The sequence below is a fragment of the Ruditapes philippinarum genome, unplaced genomic scaffold, assembly GCF_026571515.1.
Source record: "Ruditapes philippinarum isolate M1 unplaced genomic scaffold, ASM2657151v2 ctg1384_1_1_1_1, whole genome shotgun sequence".
Classification (NCBI taxonomy): domain Eukaryota; kingdom Metazoa; phylum Mollusca; class Bivalvia; order Venerida; family Veneridae; genus Ruditapes; species Ruditapes philippinarum.
In genome coordinates, this window is record NW_026852092.1 from 79961 (window position 1) to 98179 (window position 18219).

General features: G+C 32.4%; 1 protein-coding gene across 3 annotated transcripts in view; it reads left to right on the forward strand.

Annotated features, from left to right (window-relative positions):
* LOC132749031 (zinc finger CCCH domain-containing protein 10-like) overlaps positions 1 to 18219 on the forward strand; it is a 219062-nt gene that overhangs the window by 75552 nt on the left and 125291 nt on the right. For all 3 annotated transcript variants that reach the window (XM_060738713.1, XM_060738727.1, XM_060738706.1), the window contains exon 4: positions 7740 to 7776. The gene's annotated coding sequence lies outside the window, so the exon portion shown is untranslated. The remainder of the gene's footprint in view (positions 1 to 7739; positions 7777 to 18219) is intronic.

Sequence of the window (18219 nt, forward strand, 5' to 3'; positions counted from 1 at the left end):
TTTGAGTAAATAGAACGTAAATTATTAATTTTGTCATTGTCAGAATCTTTTTACAGAATTTGAAGCCAAACAATAAATCCCTGGAGTTTAAAATCCAATTATTAAATTACTGGAAAAAACTGTCTTATTCAAAGACAAATTAATGCAACATGCTGACTTAAATAAATATAATGTATTGATATCTGGAGAGTAAATAATGTTCTTGTGTAAACAGTAATTGTTAATTATGGATAATTTCCAAAAGGATTCACTTCTCAGGACCATTTATCAGGCTATGGGTTTAAATCTAGTTTCTTTCATATGATGACATTATCCATTGATGAGGTTACAGCTACTAATATAATGGTGTTTTCTGATGCATAAAGTAGGAGCAGCTGAGGTCATGCTGAACATTTGCCATAACCTTTTCATTGTTGGTGTGGTTGATCTTTAATGCATGTCAACCACTACTTGTGCATGCCTATAGATTAATATAGTTACAAATGTAACCTCTGATATAAATTCTGCTCACAGTAACACTTATCTGAAAGGCTGTTTATATCTAATCCCTTAAATCAGCAATCAGACAATATTTGAATGTTAGATCAATGCTCCACTTTAACTCTTTTGTTTATTAGATTAGAGAATTTTATTAAATAGAGCCTTTTATTAAATGGATTATTTCAAATTATCTTGTTTAATCTGATTTTTGTGGGAATTTAATACTTGTTTCTCCAAGTTATACACTGTTTTGAGAAATCATTGTCATAGAAACCAATAATGATAACCAGGAACAATTTCTACAGTTACAGTGTTTTCTCTACAGTGGCTATTGGAAATTTTGTCAGGAATGAACATATTCTATCATGTATTAATGGCATGTTATTTAACAAACAGTAGAAATTGACATGAGAGATACTGTAAAAGATTCATAACAATTGATGCAGTAAATGTATAAGATTATACAATGTATAAGAATATACAAGTGCTTAAAAAAGAGCACCCGTACCAAAGATGGTACTTTAATTTGTTTTTGAAATATAGAAAATCCATTTAAAGATTTTAAGTGTATTTGCATTTGTTCTAAAATTTTGTTTATTTTCTAGCTATTACACTACTTTTTTATTCAAATATCAGGAAATTTGAAGTGCAAAGAAATCAATCTCTTGATAATGAAGGAAAAACAAGAAATATCTTAAATAAACATAATTGGTATCATTTCAGGTGAAATATACTTTAAAGCTACATGCCTCCAGATAAGCCAAAATATTTCAATAAAATCAGACTTAAAAATATTACTTAGACTTTAGAAATGTAAAAATATTAAAGATTCAAGTAATAATTGACATGTTATATGTGGTTAATGGTTGAATTTTTCAATATTATGACTATATTACTACTGCGTTACTAATGCAGTTAAGGCCTTTTTTCACATTTTTACCTATTTTTAAGTAATTTACATGAGTTGTAAGTGCAAGTAATTAGGTGTACATTGCTTCCTTTTGGTGACACTACACATTTTTATATGTTTACACATATTTTAAATTTTTTATGAAAATTAGCATAAATCTGGAGGTGTGCTGCTTTAAAGCTGCTCAAATATTATACATATTTTTAACTGATTTACAAAATTTACCCTCATTGACCTCCCACTAATTTAAAATTCACTGTGTTATAAGACACATGTTAATGGAATTAAACATATTATTGCATTTTGTCTTTCATTTTCACTGTTGTTATAATTACCTTAACTTTAAACTGTTCAAAATTTAGTGAAAGCTTTGTGATCTAAACACTTAAATAAAAAAAAATCAATAAAAAAAATCAGAAAGAATAAGTGCCACTATTTTTGTTCACTTGTTATATCTTTAAAAATTACCCTTTCCCATCATTTAAAATTAGAAACTAAATTCGTTACAGAAACATGAAAGCTGGCTGTTGATTGGCTGATTATAAAGTCGCAAGAATGTGACCTGGCATTGGTGTCTGTCAGATCCTTATGTGTAGCATTATTTTGCAACTGGTTTTAATAAGAGCAAGTGTAAGGATCATGCTTGATTTTGAGTTTTCTGCTGTGGAAAAATAGTTAAAGTCATTGCAGGGGGCCTAAACTCAAAGAGTGAGGTTGGTGCTACTTAAGATTTACTTTAGGATACTTGAAATGAGAAGAGTGACACCATTTTTTTTTTCGTTTAAAATGTTTCTGTTATCATATTCTAACAACATGCCAAGTTTAAAGAAATTCTATTGAACAGTTTTAATTTTACCTATATGAAATTACTCCTAAAAACGTCCTTAATGTTTTTTTTTTTATCAAATATGATTCTCTTTAGTCTTGCCAAGATTCAGAAAACTCTGCGCTAGTTTAAGTTAAGTAAGTTTAAATTTTCCTTATTTTCCTTCTTTGCTTTATATGATACAAAACAAAATTGCAGTTCCTCAAAACATTCACTTTTACTTTATATTGAGTACATTTGTACTGTTGGAATTTTTAAAAAAAAAAAAGGAACTTATAACAGTACATAGAGCAGCATGTTATAGTCATGATCTTTCAGTATTTAAACTGTCTAAATATTGTCTAATTGTATAATGTACTTAATTTATTTTGTACTTATATATATTGAATTATTGACTTATTGCTTACGTCTTCCGGTAATTATTGACTAATTGCCTACGTCTTTCAGTAAAAATTGTTTTTACCATGGCATAGAAAGTACTTTTTATCTATTGAATTCATTACAAGAAATGAAATAAGGGCCTTGTTTGGATTCCTATGGTTTAGTCTTATTGAAAAGGTTTTCGCATGAGATAACACTTTTATTAAATTGTTGAATATTTTCCTCTTGTCTGCTAAGATGACAATGGTCTGTTTACAAATTGTTGTTACTGAAAACACTGCTTATTGTGTGTCATGCATAAAATCTTTCGATGTAATTGTAACTTTACTTTGAACGGCCGTTCAATTTACATAACAGAGTTACAATGTTTTCCTCGGAATTATGTCTAATTTGCTTTCTCTGCAATATCATTAAGGTAATATTATTTTGTTTTTGGGATAAAAAAAAAATCAGTTCTTTTTTTAAAGTTTAATTATTTATAGTACTTCAAATTTAAGTTCCTATTCATATTATGTATTATGTTGTTTTTTTTTCAACTGATTCTGATAATTATGTATCTATATAATTAGTACATGTTTATATATCTCTGATTTTGAATAATACTGTAATTATTTAAAGCTAATTATCAGATGAAATATTTTATAAACAATTTAAAAACAGTATATATTGTTTTCTTAATCCTATAGTCATTTATTGAAAAACTTGAAACGATGAATGCCATTGTAATTTGACAAACATAATGTATGTAAAACAGGAAAAAAATCTGGGCTAAATATTCAGCTGCAAGTTTAAGTAGGTTTGGTGATGATTTCATGCATGCTCCCTCTTGCTTTTAATAAAAAAATCTGACAAGTTTCTTTCATTTTAAGTATTCAGTAATCATTTTAATCACTGTAGAAATAATATATTTACAATCCATGGGTAGCAAGTATAAAACTTCATACACTTTAAATAAAAATGTAAAAAAGTTCTTTTGAGGTTTTAATTTACCACCTTTGAATGATATAGAATATTTTGAAAATTGCTAATTTATATGAACATAATATTTTGACTTAAAACAACTTAAAAGGGACTCCACTGAGGTGTTTTTGACATGACTGGAACTAATCCGAGATTTGTGTACCATTTGATCTATCTGGTCTAGACTGATAACTTTTATGCAAATTTTGAGAATAATTCCCTCGACACCTTGAAAATCTGTCCACCAATTTTCAGTCATTAATTAATACCAAGTGTTTTGATTCCTATACATTTTTGGCTGCTTAGTTATATTACTAATGTTTATGATAATTGTAGTTATCATTTATTTTCATTTGAAGTAACTGTGTCTGTATGATGTAAAATCAAAAATGATCAAACAACAAAAAAAAAAAGGAAAAATAATTAACACAGTACTTTTTGTAAATGGTTAATGAAGTGTACGATGGAAACTAACTTTTAGTTGGAAGGTTACATTTAGTTGGAAAATATAAGGTTTATTAATTATATTAAACTTATCTAATTGCATTGTAATGTTTGCATCAAACATAAAAGGTTAAATTTCAAGTGGTCAGGATACATTCAGTAAATCCTTGCCGGATTTTTAGAATTAAGTGACCATATTTGTTATCATTTTGTAATCAATCTCAGATGTCAATGAGACTGAAGTAATTCTTGTTTCTCTGTCTCGTTGACATGGTGAAAATAAGATAGATTATTGTAACACCATCAAATTTGATAAACCAATATCAGAGAGTGATTGTTTTTTCTTATTTACAGACACCATGTCCCTACATGATGATTGGCTGTAGATTGGAGGAAGATAAATAATGGCTTTCTGTGATTGAAAGAGTTATTTTCTTTCTGCAACATTTTCTGTACATTTTGTGATTTAAAACTCTCAAAATGCCACCATTATAAAAGTGTAAGGCCATGAAACCATTGTACAGTGTACATCACTTATAAATTTTGCTGAGTCTTGGCCATTTCCCTTTTACTTCCCTTGTTTATAAGAGGATCTGTTTTAGGTAAGGTATATTCATTGTTCCATGAGCAATTTTTACAAGTTATAACAAGGTCAGGTGTTTCGCACCTTGTCTGTGCCAGTTTGTCCCATTGCAAATGATCAAAGTAATAATAATTGATCAATAGTTGGATTGTTAGGCTAGTATACAGGCTAAATTGTTCTACAGGCTAAATTGTGCTATAGATGATGAAATGTACCATGAAATGTTTCATAAGTGTTTATCAAAAATGTCACACCAGTTATGCTGTGTGCACAATCATGAAAAGTACATGCTAAGCACTCACGAAAATTTAAAAACGAAAATTTAGAAAGCTTACTAAAAAAAGCAATATCCTTGCATTAAAATTCAGTGTTACCAGCCTTTATTACTCTAGAAGGTATGATAATTAAAACAAAAGAAGAAAAAAAATAGCCTGAAATTTATGGATTTTTGAATATGTTTGGTCCCATTACAAGAGGTCACCAATTGACCTTTCCGGTTTTTTGTAGCGGAACATTTAGCCACACCTTTTCAATTCATTGCTAGGTCAACTGCTCACAAGCAGTATCAGGCAAAACCATGTGTTCTTTTGTGCAAACCAGGTCAACCAGTGGCTATGTATTATCTCAGTGTACAAATTGGATAACAAGTAAGCCAATTTTCATAAAACTGTAAACACTGGAATGGTCCATATAACAAGGAATTAAGCATAGTCCCTATGATCTCATTATATCCAATGAGGACAGTGTAGTGGACAGTCTAAGAAGATTAATTATAATATTTGGGGCATTCACTATTGTCATTGAATGACCCCTACTGATTTTGAGTTCCAATTGGGTCAAAGGTAAAGATCACATTGGCACTTAGTGGAAAACCATTGTCCTCTCCATAAGTTGAGAGCAAGTAGGCCAAGTAATATGAAAATTGATTGGAACATTAGTTTGTAGCTGACCCCTATTGATTCTGACATCAAAGGTCAAGGTGGCAATTAATTGAATTTTGAACATGAATTTAGAAAGACCTGAATCTAAGGTTTGTAAAACTTGTTATGGACATTCTTCTGGTCAGTAGATTTTAAAGCCATAGGGTCAAAGGTCAAGGTCATATTGATTTTTTGTATAAAATCCTTTTCTGATCAAGTAGACAAGAGCCTATGTAAGTGGAACTTGGTAGGGACATTTTCCCATGGCCAGTTTATTGTGTCGCCTTGAAAAGGTGACATATAGGGGTTACTTTTGTCGGCGGCGTCGTTGTCGGCGTCGTTGTCGGCGGCCCCTAAAGCTTGTCCGGAGCATAACTCAGTCACTATAAGTCTGATTGACTTCAAACTTGGTATGCATGCTTCTTTCAATAACCCGAAGTGCAGTGCACAAGGACCAGTACTCTGCAGTTCTTATTTTTTGAGTTATTGCCCTTTGTTAATTTTCATAATTTAATTTTGTCCGGGCCATTTCTCTTCAACTAAAAAAGCTATGGACTTGAAACTTCATAGAATGATAGATCTCATTAAGAAGAAGTGCAGTGCATAAGAACCGGTACTCTGCACTACCTATTTTTTGAGTTATTGCCCTTTGTTAATTTTCATACTTTATTTTTGTCCTGACCATTTCTCCTAATGTATAAAAGCCATGGACTTGAAACTTCATAGGATGATAGGTCTAATTAAGAAGAAGTGCAGTTCACAAGAACAGGTACTCTGCATTTCTTATTTTTTGAGTTATTGCCCTTTGTTTATTTTCATACTTTAATTTTGTCCGGGTCATTTCTCCTTAAGTATAAAAGCTATGGACTTGAAACTTCATAGGATGATAGATCTCATTAAGAAGAAGTGCGGTGCACAAGAACCGGTACTCTGCATTTCTAATTTTTTGAGTTATGGCCCTTTGTTAATTTTCATACTTAATTTTTGTCCAGGCCATTTCTCCGAAAGTATAAAAGTTATGGACTTGAAACTTCATAGGATGATAGATCTCATTAAGAAAAAGTGCAGTGCATAAGAACTGATATTCTGCATTTCTTATTTTTTGAGTTATTGCCCTTTGTTGATTTTCTTACTTTATTTTTGTCCTGGTCATTTCTCCTCAAGTATGAAAGCTATGGACTTGAAACGTCATAGAATGATAGATCTTATTGATAAGAAGTGCAGTGCACAGAAACTGCTGATCTGCACTTATTATTTTTTTAGTTATTGCCCTTTGTTATTTTTCATACTTCATTTTTGTCCGGGCCATTTCTCCTAAACTACATTGCTCACAAGGCGACACATCCGACTCGCGGAGTTCTAGTGATCTTTATGAGACCATATGGTAAAAGAAGTTTAATGATCTCAGTGGCATTTAGTGTAAAGGTTTGTCTGATTAAAAAAAACTTGAGAAGGTGTAAGCCTATGTTTGTGTTATTTTGTAAGGACATTGGGCAGAGCAAGTTACTGTTCATGACCTCTACTGATTTCGAGGTTGATATGTCAAAGGTCAAGGTGACAATTATGATTGCGTTAAATTCTTATGTGATCAATAATTGTCACTTGTTTCTATGTTTTATTTGTTTTTCAGTTGAGTTCTATCACATTTTAATATTGTACATGTTACAATAGTTAATACTGTGAATGTATTATCTCTGACAGGAGAAGCTCTTGTTAATTTATGACATTGTATGATTCTGATAACACTGATAAATTTGTTTCCTTAGTTACAGTTTGATTTATATTTAAAACCTGGTGAAAAATATTGACACTAATAGAAAATAAAATGAGGGAAGACATCATTTTTTTATTTTTATATTACATTAAACAATGTATTAAGACTACTAGTAGTTTGTACTTATTTTCTACGGCCACAGTTTATTTTGAAGAGATATCTCCATGACGAATCTATTAGTAAATATCCGAAGAATCTTTTTTCACAGTAGCAAAAACAATTTGTGAAAAACAAGGTCTATCTCCTACAATTTTCTTCATCTTTAAAACAATTTATGCATTCTGTATTGACAAAATTTTACAGCAATGAAACTGTCAGGCAAGACAAAGGCTTGTCAAGTATTCATGTGACTTTATTTTAAAGAGACTGAAGTCAAATTGAATTTTATGCTCAAGGCAGTGATACAGATATTTTGTGGAATTAAGGAATTTATCAGTTTTTGTATGCTTCTATCGTTTCAGATTTCTGTGTGCAACTGATCGTGAATTACAAATAAAGGTATGTTATATTTTCTGTTGAAATGATCTGTTGTCTTATGCATTATCTATTTTCATGGTAAGTTTTATAAAATATTGTATTTTATTATGAATTAAAGTTCGTAGAGAATGACGTTTTCGTTTTTGTATGAAGATTTTAGTATAAAGTATAATGTTATCATCAGTGACTTTTCTTTCCAATTGCGTTTTTTTTTTGGTTTTCATTTTCATGAAATTATGAAATGTTTCAGCAAGACCTTTGGAATTTAATTTGTCTCAGATCTATCTTACATGGATGACTTTTAACATTTAGAAAACAATAGCGTTATAATCAGAATTTCAGAATTATTGTTTTTGAAGTTTAGATCATACTTGCCTGCACCTGATGTGGCTGTGTGTTCGAAGAATTCCCTCAAGCTTGTAAAATCTACAAAATGTCTGTGGTTCCAGATTAATGTTCATTTGTGCCTGATATATAAATGCTTACAGTAGAACCTTTGGTCACAGAAATTTATCATTTAATTATCCCAAGAGTTTTCAAAAGTGTTAATTGGGCATATATTTTTTTTTAAAAAGAAAAGATTTGAACAAATTAAAAATGGCAGACAAATTGCAGACATTGTGAAATACGTGCCTTTCAGGAAATTTTAAAAATTATATCAGATTTGTGAAAATAATGGTGCTTTTTGTTTTTGTTTGTACATTTTTTGTTGTTGTTTTTTTCTTGAGATTTAAGGTCTATGAAAGCAGGTTATTTTGCTATATGTTTAAGTTGCTTGTTTACAATGTTGGATTTTTCGGTCTGTATTTTACAAGATTTTTTTAGGTGATCTTACATAACAGATGTCCTTCATTTTAAAGTTTGACTGTCAGCAATTTTCAGTTTATTTCAAACAAGTATACACATTTAATTACAAATAAAACTTTACAACACATGAAATGCATGAAAAAGAATCAGATCTGAAAGCTGATGGGCCTTATCCTTGTTGTCAGTTATTTTCTTCAATTATACATTTATATATTAAAATTGATTGACTATGATATAAGTTCAGATGATAAAATGCTAATTTTTATTGATATTTTACAATGATGTTCAACGCTCTAAATATCATTTAATTGAATTCAGAATGTATGGTTTTTTTTAATTTATGTCATCATCAATGTTAATTAAAGCAGTGAGATGAATTAGGCAAATTTTGTACTGCAAAGGTTGATAATTATTTATAAAGTATGTCAAATTAATATTTAGTAGTGTAATTAAGTTGATATCAATTTATGAATTTCATTTTTAGAAGTGTCAAATTGAATTTATGCAGCGTAAAAAGATTTATACATGTATATTATTGATGCCATTTGTAATAGTATCAAATCAGTGTAAAACAGTGTAAGAATGTTAAGAATAATTGAAGTCATCTTCAAGAGTGTCAAATTAGTATTTAGCAGTTTAAAAATTTTGATACTTAGATAAAGTGTTATACCAATATTTAGCAGTGTGAAAATGTTGATAATTCTAAATGCCATCTGTTATAGTGTCCAATTAATACTTAGCAGTGTGAAAAAATGTTGATGATTATTGATGTCATCTGCAATGGTGTCCAATCAATGTTTAATTGTGTGAAAGGGTTGAAAGTTATTTATGCCATTGCTCTGTTATAGTGTCAAATCAATGTTAAGTAATGTTTATGATTTCCCCTTGCTGCTTTTGGTTTGAATCCCACTAGGGGCTTTGGATTCTTTTGTGTGGAAAAGCTATCATGTAACTGTATGGAAGGTTAGTTGTTCTACTTATGTGCCTGCTTGATGCCTGAAATAATGCTTAGATAGGCACCTTATGTGTACCTCCATATGATTTAAAAGGGCACTTGATGTCTACCTCCATATGTCCTAGAGGAGCACCTGATGATAACATCCATATGGCCTAGAGAGTCCCCTGATGTGTTCCTTTATGTAGCCTATAGGGATACCTGATGTCTACCTCCATATGGCCTAAAGGGGCGCCTGATATCTACCTTCATATCCCCTATCTGGCATGTGATTTTTACCTCCATATGGCCTAGAGGGTCCCCTGATGTGTTCCTCCATATGTCCTAGAGGGGCACCTGGTGTTAACCTCCATATGGCCTAAAAGGGCACTTGATATCTACCTCAATATTTCCTAGAAGGGCACCTGATGTTTACCTCCATATGGCCTAGAGGGGCACGTGATGTTTTCCTCCATATGGCCCAGAGGGGCACCTGATGCTAACATCCATATGGCCTACAGGAGCACCTGATATCTACCTCAATATTTCCTAGCAGGGCACCTGATTTTTACCTCCATATGGCCAAGAGGGACACCTTATGTGTTCCTCCATATTGCCAAAGGGGCACCTGATGCTAACATCCATATCCATATGTCCTAGCAGGGTACCTGATGTTTACCTCCATATGGCCTAGAGGGACACCTGATGTGTTCCTCCATATGTCCTATAGGGGCACCTGATGTAAAGTTCCATAATTATGGCCTAAAGGGGCACCTGATGATTACCTCCATATGACCTAGTGATCTTGAGTGGCACCTGATGTGTTCCTTCATATGCCCTAGGGGATAGGGGTACCTGATGTCTTCCTCTATATGACCTAGAGGGGCACCTGATGTCTTCCTCTATATGGCCTAGAGGGGCACCTGATGTCTTCCTCTATATGGCCTAGAGGGGCACCTGATGTCTTCCTCTATATGGCCTAGAGGGGCACCTGATGTCTTCCTCTATATGGCCTAGATGGGCGCCTGATGTGTTCCTCAATATGACCTAGAGGTGCACCTGATGTCTTCTCCATATGTATTGATGGAAAGAAATCAATTGAGGTTGAGTTTATGTTGATGTGACTTAATATCTTATCAATTTCTAAACAATAATTTTTATCACTGTCATACTTGTTATTAATTATTATAAAATTATGCTGCATTGATAAGAATAGCTGCTTCAATTATACTATTAATTGATCATTTAATAACCCCTTGTTTTAGAGACCACCCACTTATATTGAAGCCACTAGACAATGACAGATTTTCTTTTCTTTTGCATGCATGTTGAGACAGCATTAGAGAGAAACATTTAACTATGGGGAATTTTATCTCATTTTACTGCCTTTTATCCCTTTCTAATGTGTCTCTTTGCATGTTCAGAAGACAGTTTTATTACAAATTACATGCTTCCTTTGAAATATGTTTTAATCAGGAGTACAAAGCAAAAGTGTTTTATCTAAACATTCTCAATAAATCAGTTACAACAGTTTTCTTTGGTGAAGTATATTGATATATTTATAAGGTTGACCCTCTCACACCTTTTCCTGTGATTACTATTGTCAGTGATCAAAGACGGCAATCAAGTACATAATGTTTTACCTGTACTCTGTTTTACATGCTATGATTTCTTAACTAATTGCTAAATAAATCTGCAAATCATTGCTAATGATTTCAAAGAAATGTGTATGTGGGGAGTATATTTTACACCTGACTAGAAATTATAAGATTAATTATGATCAGGAGAGAGATGTAATGGTAATTATAGTCTTTTCTAGGCAATTTACATTTTCCCTGTATTATAAAGTGTCTCACAGGTATTGTCAAGGTATATGGTAATGATATTGGCAACTTTCCAGCTGTATTGGTGCAACAAAAGGAATAAGTTGCTTTATTTTATGAATTATTTCATTATTAAATTAGTGATTATGCTTTTATGCATACTGATCAACGAGGTCTGAATAGAATTTGCTGCTAGCAGACTTAAAACTAAGATTTTCCTATGCATAAGTAAAAGGTAATCTCAATAGCTCATTGGCTTCATTGTAAACAGACAAACAATTAAATGGAAACTGTATTTCATGCATAAGGCTAAAGAGCAAAAAGAGGTGACAGGAAGTGCAACAGTATAGATTGATTAATTTCTATTTCCTAGTATTTTATGTGTTGTTATATTGAACAAAACAGTAATAATATTGGGTGCAGTAAAAAATTGAATAGTGACAATATTGTTGTTTTTCCATTTCATTTTTCTTAGCATTTACTTTTATGTTATTGCAAAATTACATTCATTATTAATAAAGGTTACTAATAATGTTACCAAAGGACATAATTTCTCAAAGGTTTTACTGTAAAATAATGTAGGAGCCTGGTCAAAATATACATATATGCAGATTTTGCTGGTGTTCATTACTAAGTTTCAGTTTTATATTATATTTCTGGCAAAGGTTAATCACTATTATAAATAGCAAAAAGCCTAACATTTAGATAACTGGGTGTGTTTATTACAAAAAACGATACAAAAGATATTATCAATGGTGTTTACATGAATATTGAAGTACTCTATCATTTTACAAACACTCCAGGATTGAAATGTTGCATGTCATGATCATCATGTCATTGAACTAAAGAATGGCTCCTGTTTTACTGGACCACAACACAGGTTTTATTGTACATCTATCATATCTAACCACTTGGCAGAATTCTTTACTAATAACGTTTATGTTAGAACTTGCATTCATTTCTTTTGAAAAATTTGTATTTCAGCTTTGTGACTACCTGCTTGTGTGTCTCTTAGGCCACTACACTATGTATCCAAGGCTTTTAATTTTTGTCTGCAAGCCACAACACTATGTATCCAAGGCCTTTACCTTTAGTCTGCAAGGCCACTGCACTATGTACGCAAGGCATCTGCCTTTTGTCACCTAGGCCACTACATTATGTATCCAAGGCCACTACACTATGTATCCAAGGCCACAGCACTATGTACACAAGGCATCTGTCACTAAGGCCACTAGATTATATATCCAAGGCCACTTCACTAAGTATACAAGGCCACTATCCTTTGCCATAATGGCCACTACACTCAGTAGCCAAGGCTGCTACCATATGCCTTCAATGTTACTAGGTATCCAAAGCAAATAATAATAATTATATATAATTATGTCTCCAAGGCTACTACCTTTTGTCTCCCAGCCCACTACACTATGTCTCCAAGGCTACTACCTTTTGTCTCCCAGCCCACTACACTATGTATCCAAGGCCACTACCTTTTGTCTCCCAGCCCACTACACTATGTCTCCAAGGCCACTACCTTTTGTCTCCCAGCCCACTACACTATGTATCCAAGGCCACTACCTTTTGTCTCCCAGCCCACTACACTATGTCTCCAAGGCCACTACCTTTTGTCTCCCAACCCACTACACTATGTCTTCAAGGCCATTACTTTTTGTCTCCCAGCCCACTACACTATGTATCCATAGCCACTACCATAAAATATGCTTTCAGTGTCACTATGTTTCCAAAGCCACTACCCTGTGTATTCAATATCACTACCCCATATATCTTAGGCTGATACTGTATGTTCTAATAAGGCCACTACACTATGTTTCCAAGACTAATAAAACGGAACTGTAAAAAACACTCTAGATATCTAAAAAAAAAAGGCTGGCAGATGAAGATTAGTTGGCACATCTGTACTGTCCTTTTTTCAGTCAGTACATATTATGAAATAATTTTCAAAAAATGATGTACTGTCTTGTCCAAATTGAAAGATGGACAAGGCTTTTTTTTAGATATTTAAAGTGTTAAAGGTTCAACAAGCAAATCAATACACTTTCTATAATTTACTGTGAAGGTGGGATTTACCAGCTTTATTAGTAATTCATTATCAATAAACTAAAGAAAGTCTTAAAGGTCTATACAGCTTATTTCAATTAATTGGTATTTTCCGACTATTGTTGATTTGATTTTACATTCAGCTAATTCTCACCAAGGAATCGTAGCTGAGCTCATATTTTCTAGGATTAAATGAAGAAACTGAAGCAGATAAACCTATAATGGATGAGAAAAAACAATTAGCCCTGTGTCAGGTATATCAATCATTACCTAGTGCTTTACTCTTTGTTGGTGAACTTCAATGGTCTGATAAAGCTTGGTGTCTAATTAGAGCCGGTTACAAAGTGACATAAAGCCTTGTTTCTTAGTGCTTAGGTAGGGCTTGAAATGCCAATGGTATTGAAATAATTATCATGTGATTTGTTTGTTGGCAGTATGGTGGCCAATGAAAGCCTGTTATTGAAGAAATCATGATTTTTAGCTCAATCATTCAAAGAATAGGGAGATTTATTGTTCTTACCCAAGCATCAGCATCATACTTTAAGTTTTTGCAGCGAGTTGTTTTCTTTATAACTGCTAGGTTGAAATTTTACACACTTATTTGAGAGCGTAATTGGAGGTCACTGTGTAAGACTCATTACTCTTACATGGACTTTCTACATTATCAAGGCTCTTGTTTTACCGCTGTCCTACCAACAGCTGGCTGTCCTACCAACAGCTGTTGTTTCGTAGGGAAGAGGAGGGGGCTGCCAGTGGTTTGTGAAGTATGTAATTAAAGGCAAGAAGTTGTCCATGCATTGCTTCTTGGGTTTAGTTTTTTTTTCGGTTTGTGGCCAAGTAGGGTTAGATAATGTCCAACAGTATTGGAGCATAATTATGGCTGCCAGTGAGATTATGCCTTCTGATTATTCCAGCAGGACATAGTTTTTACATGGGGTTTGAAAATACAAATGTTAAAGTCCCAACGTAATGCCATTTAAGGCTGGAGGGGGATGTGGTTACCATTGATTGCTGTATTTTTATGATAATGAACTTAGGATTTTAAGTCTGCCTGCTTAACTCTATAGGGAGGGCATGGAATAACTAATCCAGTGGTTGCTGGTTCAATCCACAGAATTGATGAGACATAATTTCTGTGTGACCATTGATCTCTGACAGTGAGTTTAATGGTCAGTTGTCTCTTACTGATTTCAGATTTCAGTCACTTGCAGAGAAATTGGTATTTACTGGTTGGTTATCCATTAAAGCCGGTTTAGAAGTAGATCATTACTGTTGATATGTATGAAAAAATGTATCAAAATCAGCTTAAAAACATGAAGAAAAAAAAATTAGGATTTTAGTTATCTAGTTTTACCACATTTCTCAAAGCGTTCATCCATCGTTATTGTCTTTCATAAACTACATTGAAGAAACATAATTCTTTTAGGCATTTTATACAAAACAATGCTGAATATGCAATGAAATTTGAGATATTTACACCTAAACAACAAGTAGTAAAATTGTATCTACTGATAGATATACCCACTCTGACTGGAGTTAATTGCATTCTCTCATCTGTCAGTAACATATCTGCTTATACTTTTTTCTCATAATTTTCAAACAAAATATCAGCTTTGATCTCTTTGTAAACCTGATCAATAGATTTGTGGTACCAAAATACCTGAATTAATGTGCTGTTTGTCATATGGTGTCTTTATCGACAAGGGTTTGTAGAAAAAACAAAAGATTTACCATGTTCAGGGACCTAAATAATGGCCATCAGGTAAGCTAAACTGGCAAAGGAAGATCTCAGGTGATCCCTTTCATCATCATAATCATACAACTTATAAATCAGAAACCCAAGTTGAATGAATAACCACCAGTTTAAGCTAGATTATACTAAGTTTCTTCTCATAGAAGAATCCAGAGTTCCTGGCAGAATTCGGGCCTACAAAGGTTAAGGCAAGTGATCAAAATCACCTGGCCATGAATTTTATTGATTAACTACACATAATCTAAAAAAGTTAAGGTGACAACAGACACTTTCCGTGGTAATCACATAAATGTCATTTAAACCAACTTATTTTAGTAATAATTGTTATTTATTTAATCTTTGTGCATTAAATGTCGTTGATCATCATAAAAACTAACATATTTGAAAAAAATGTCTTTGTAAATGATTGATTTTTAATAAAAATCCTAAATTTTAAATCGTCATATCAAAGTCATTTTCTATTTTTTTGTCATCAAACTTTTGGAAAATAAACATACTTATAATATCTGGGGAACCGTGTCTCAAATTTTGTCTATCTTTTCTCAAAAAAATATTACGTAACGTCAAACATTTTATGCGACTTTTTTCACCATACATATTACGTAATTAAAGATAATTAAGTCGCTGATTGAGCAAACAAAAATCCCTGACACGGTTCCCTCCGTAAATGAATTCCCTTTCATGTGCTTTAAACCGCATGTTAATTGCTTGATTATTAAAAAAGTTATGCTGATTCAAAGTTAGTCCGATCCGCATCAAACGAAGTGTCATAAATTGGCTGTTCTCTCTCGGACCCCTACGTTTCACGCTAAATAATTACATAATACACAAATATCGCACCAGAGAGGGTCACAAGTTGCGGTAACATACACTAACAACATTTTATGACCCAGTGACATCTGACCAATTAAAAAGTTGCTGATTAATATCAGTTTATAACAGAAATTTCTTCACATCTTAACGTGATTTACCGTTAGTCTGGTATCGGTTGCACATGTCACGTGACTTTCGGTAAAATTTGAGGCACTCGGCGGGGGGAAATGGGACGTATTTGTGCAACGCTAGCGGGGTATTTAATTGTTTCACATTTGAAGTTTATTATTATTATCATCAGCATTATTATTATATTATACCAGTGTCACTCTATCTGTGTACTCGTGTATGAAATTCCGTTAAAATATAAATTAAAATAACAAAAAAAACTGAGCTTCTGACAGTATTATAAAGTCCATGGTAGATGTACAAATAAGAACGGGATTTTGTATATTTTTTCCTCCAAATTGATATAAATGCTTCACATATTTTAATAGAAATAAAAGGTATCACTCGATCATTATGATCTGACCTTCTTGACTTCTATTATCATGATAATCATCTATGCACGGCATAGAGATCCAGTTTCTACTGGGATATACAATAAATTCCAAACTTTCTCCCAGGTTTATTAGTACTGTGTTCGATTTACTAGCGAACAATTTATTCAAAGCATTCACTGATAATTTATTTTATTATCTTTTTTTATTGATTCATAGAGAAATAATCATCCTTAGACAACCTAAAATGGTTTAGAATTTGTCAGGGAGACCTTACCACAAGTCATATAGGCGTTCACATAAAAAATGTTGTCTGTTTTTGTTGTTGTTTTACTTGACATTGTTAGAAAACGAGGTTGAATATAAAGCAAGCCCTTGAATCCGTACAAAAGTCCATAAACTCAATGTAATATCTATCAGATTAACGGGACAGACAAATTATTTTCACACATTATGGATATTTTAGCAACTATATTTTTAATCAACCCCGTGGTCGTGCGATTTGTCGCTATGCTTAATTATTTATGTTTCATACATTATGTTACGTACATTGGCCGACAATTTCTTATTTTATAAAAAAGGCTAAATAAAAGGTAGACGATATTCATAAAAGATGTACGGTATTTGTACGATACTTGAATTACGAGAAGTATGGACCAGTATGGACCGGTAATTCACGCATATATGGAACTACCGATTTTCCTCATTGATGCCTCAACAGGGGGCGGAGCGTTATCGATAATTGACAGGTTACGCGATAGCAGATAAAAATAGTACAGGTACCGTTTTAAAACGTTTAAAAACACATTTTTTGGACTAACTGCTTCCAAAATTAAATCACGAATGTGTTCAGAAAAGGTTGATAAATATACTAAGCAAAAAATCTCATTTTAGGTATTTTCAGTGATAATTGACTCTGTTGTCACCTTAAGTACGTAGTGAACAAAAAAATAACTTATGTGAAATTCAGTAGTTGTGAGGTATTGCAAATGAGATTCTTGTTTTGAAAATGTCTTAGAAACCTAAGGTACCTTGCAGCAATTCAAAATGGTGACTTTTTGAATGAAAAAAAAAGGAGATTTATAATGGCGGAGTTGGAGAGCCAGTCAAAATTCTCCAATCTCGTATTAGCCAAGTTTCTCATAAAAGCAGTACTTTTTGCATAATGGCCTTGTTTTATGTTCATTATGTCATGGTGAACTTCATATTAGCCTTACATTTGAAGTGAAAAAGTGCCTTATAATATTTGAAAAGTTAATTAATAATGCATTTTAATAATATTGGACTTGAATAACATTTTGAACATTTCCTCGCCTTTAAGACTTCATATTGAGATTTACATACACTACTGCTAATGCTCAACCATACAAGTACTGAAAAAAGGCATGATTTTTGTATACACATGCCTATAATTATTGGAATATATTAGTAAGTTATTTGGAAAGAAGAAGTCTTGAAATTAGTTAGATTAGATAGGTGTAGAACAAGACTGGAGTTGTGGTCCAGTAAAACAGGAGCCATTCTGTACTTTAATGACATGATGACATGCAACATTTCAATCTTGGTGTGTTTGTAAAATGATAGAGCACTTCAGTCTACTAGAAAAAGCACTTAATATAAACACCATTGATAATATCTTTTGTATACTTTTTGTATTAAAGCTTGGAAATAAACCTGTCTTAGTAAATAATAGTCTATTAGCTATCTATGGGCTGTAATGGATTAAATCAATTCTAAAAATAATATAGCTTTAAGATTTGATAATTTATATCTGACTAG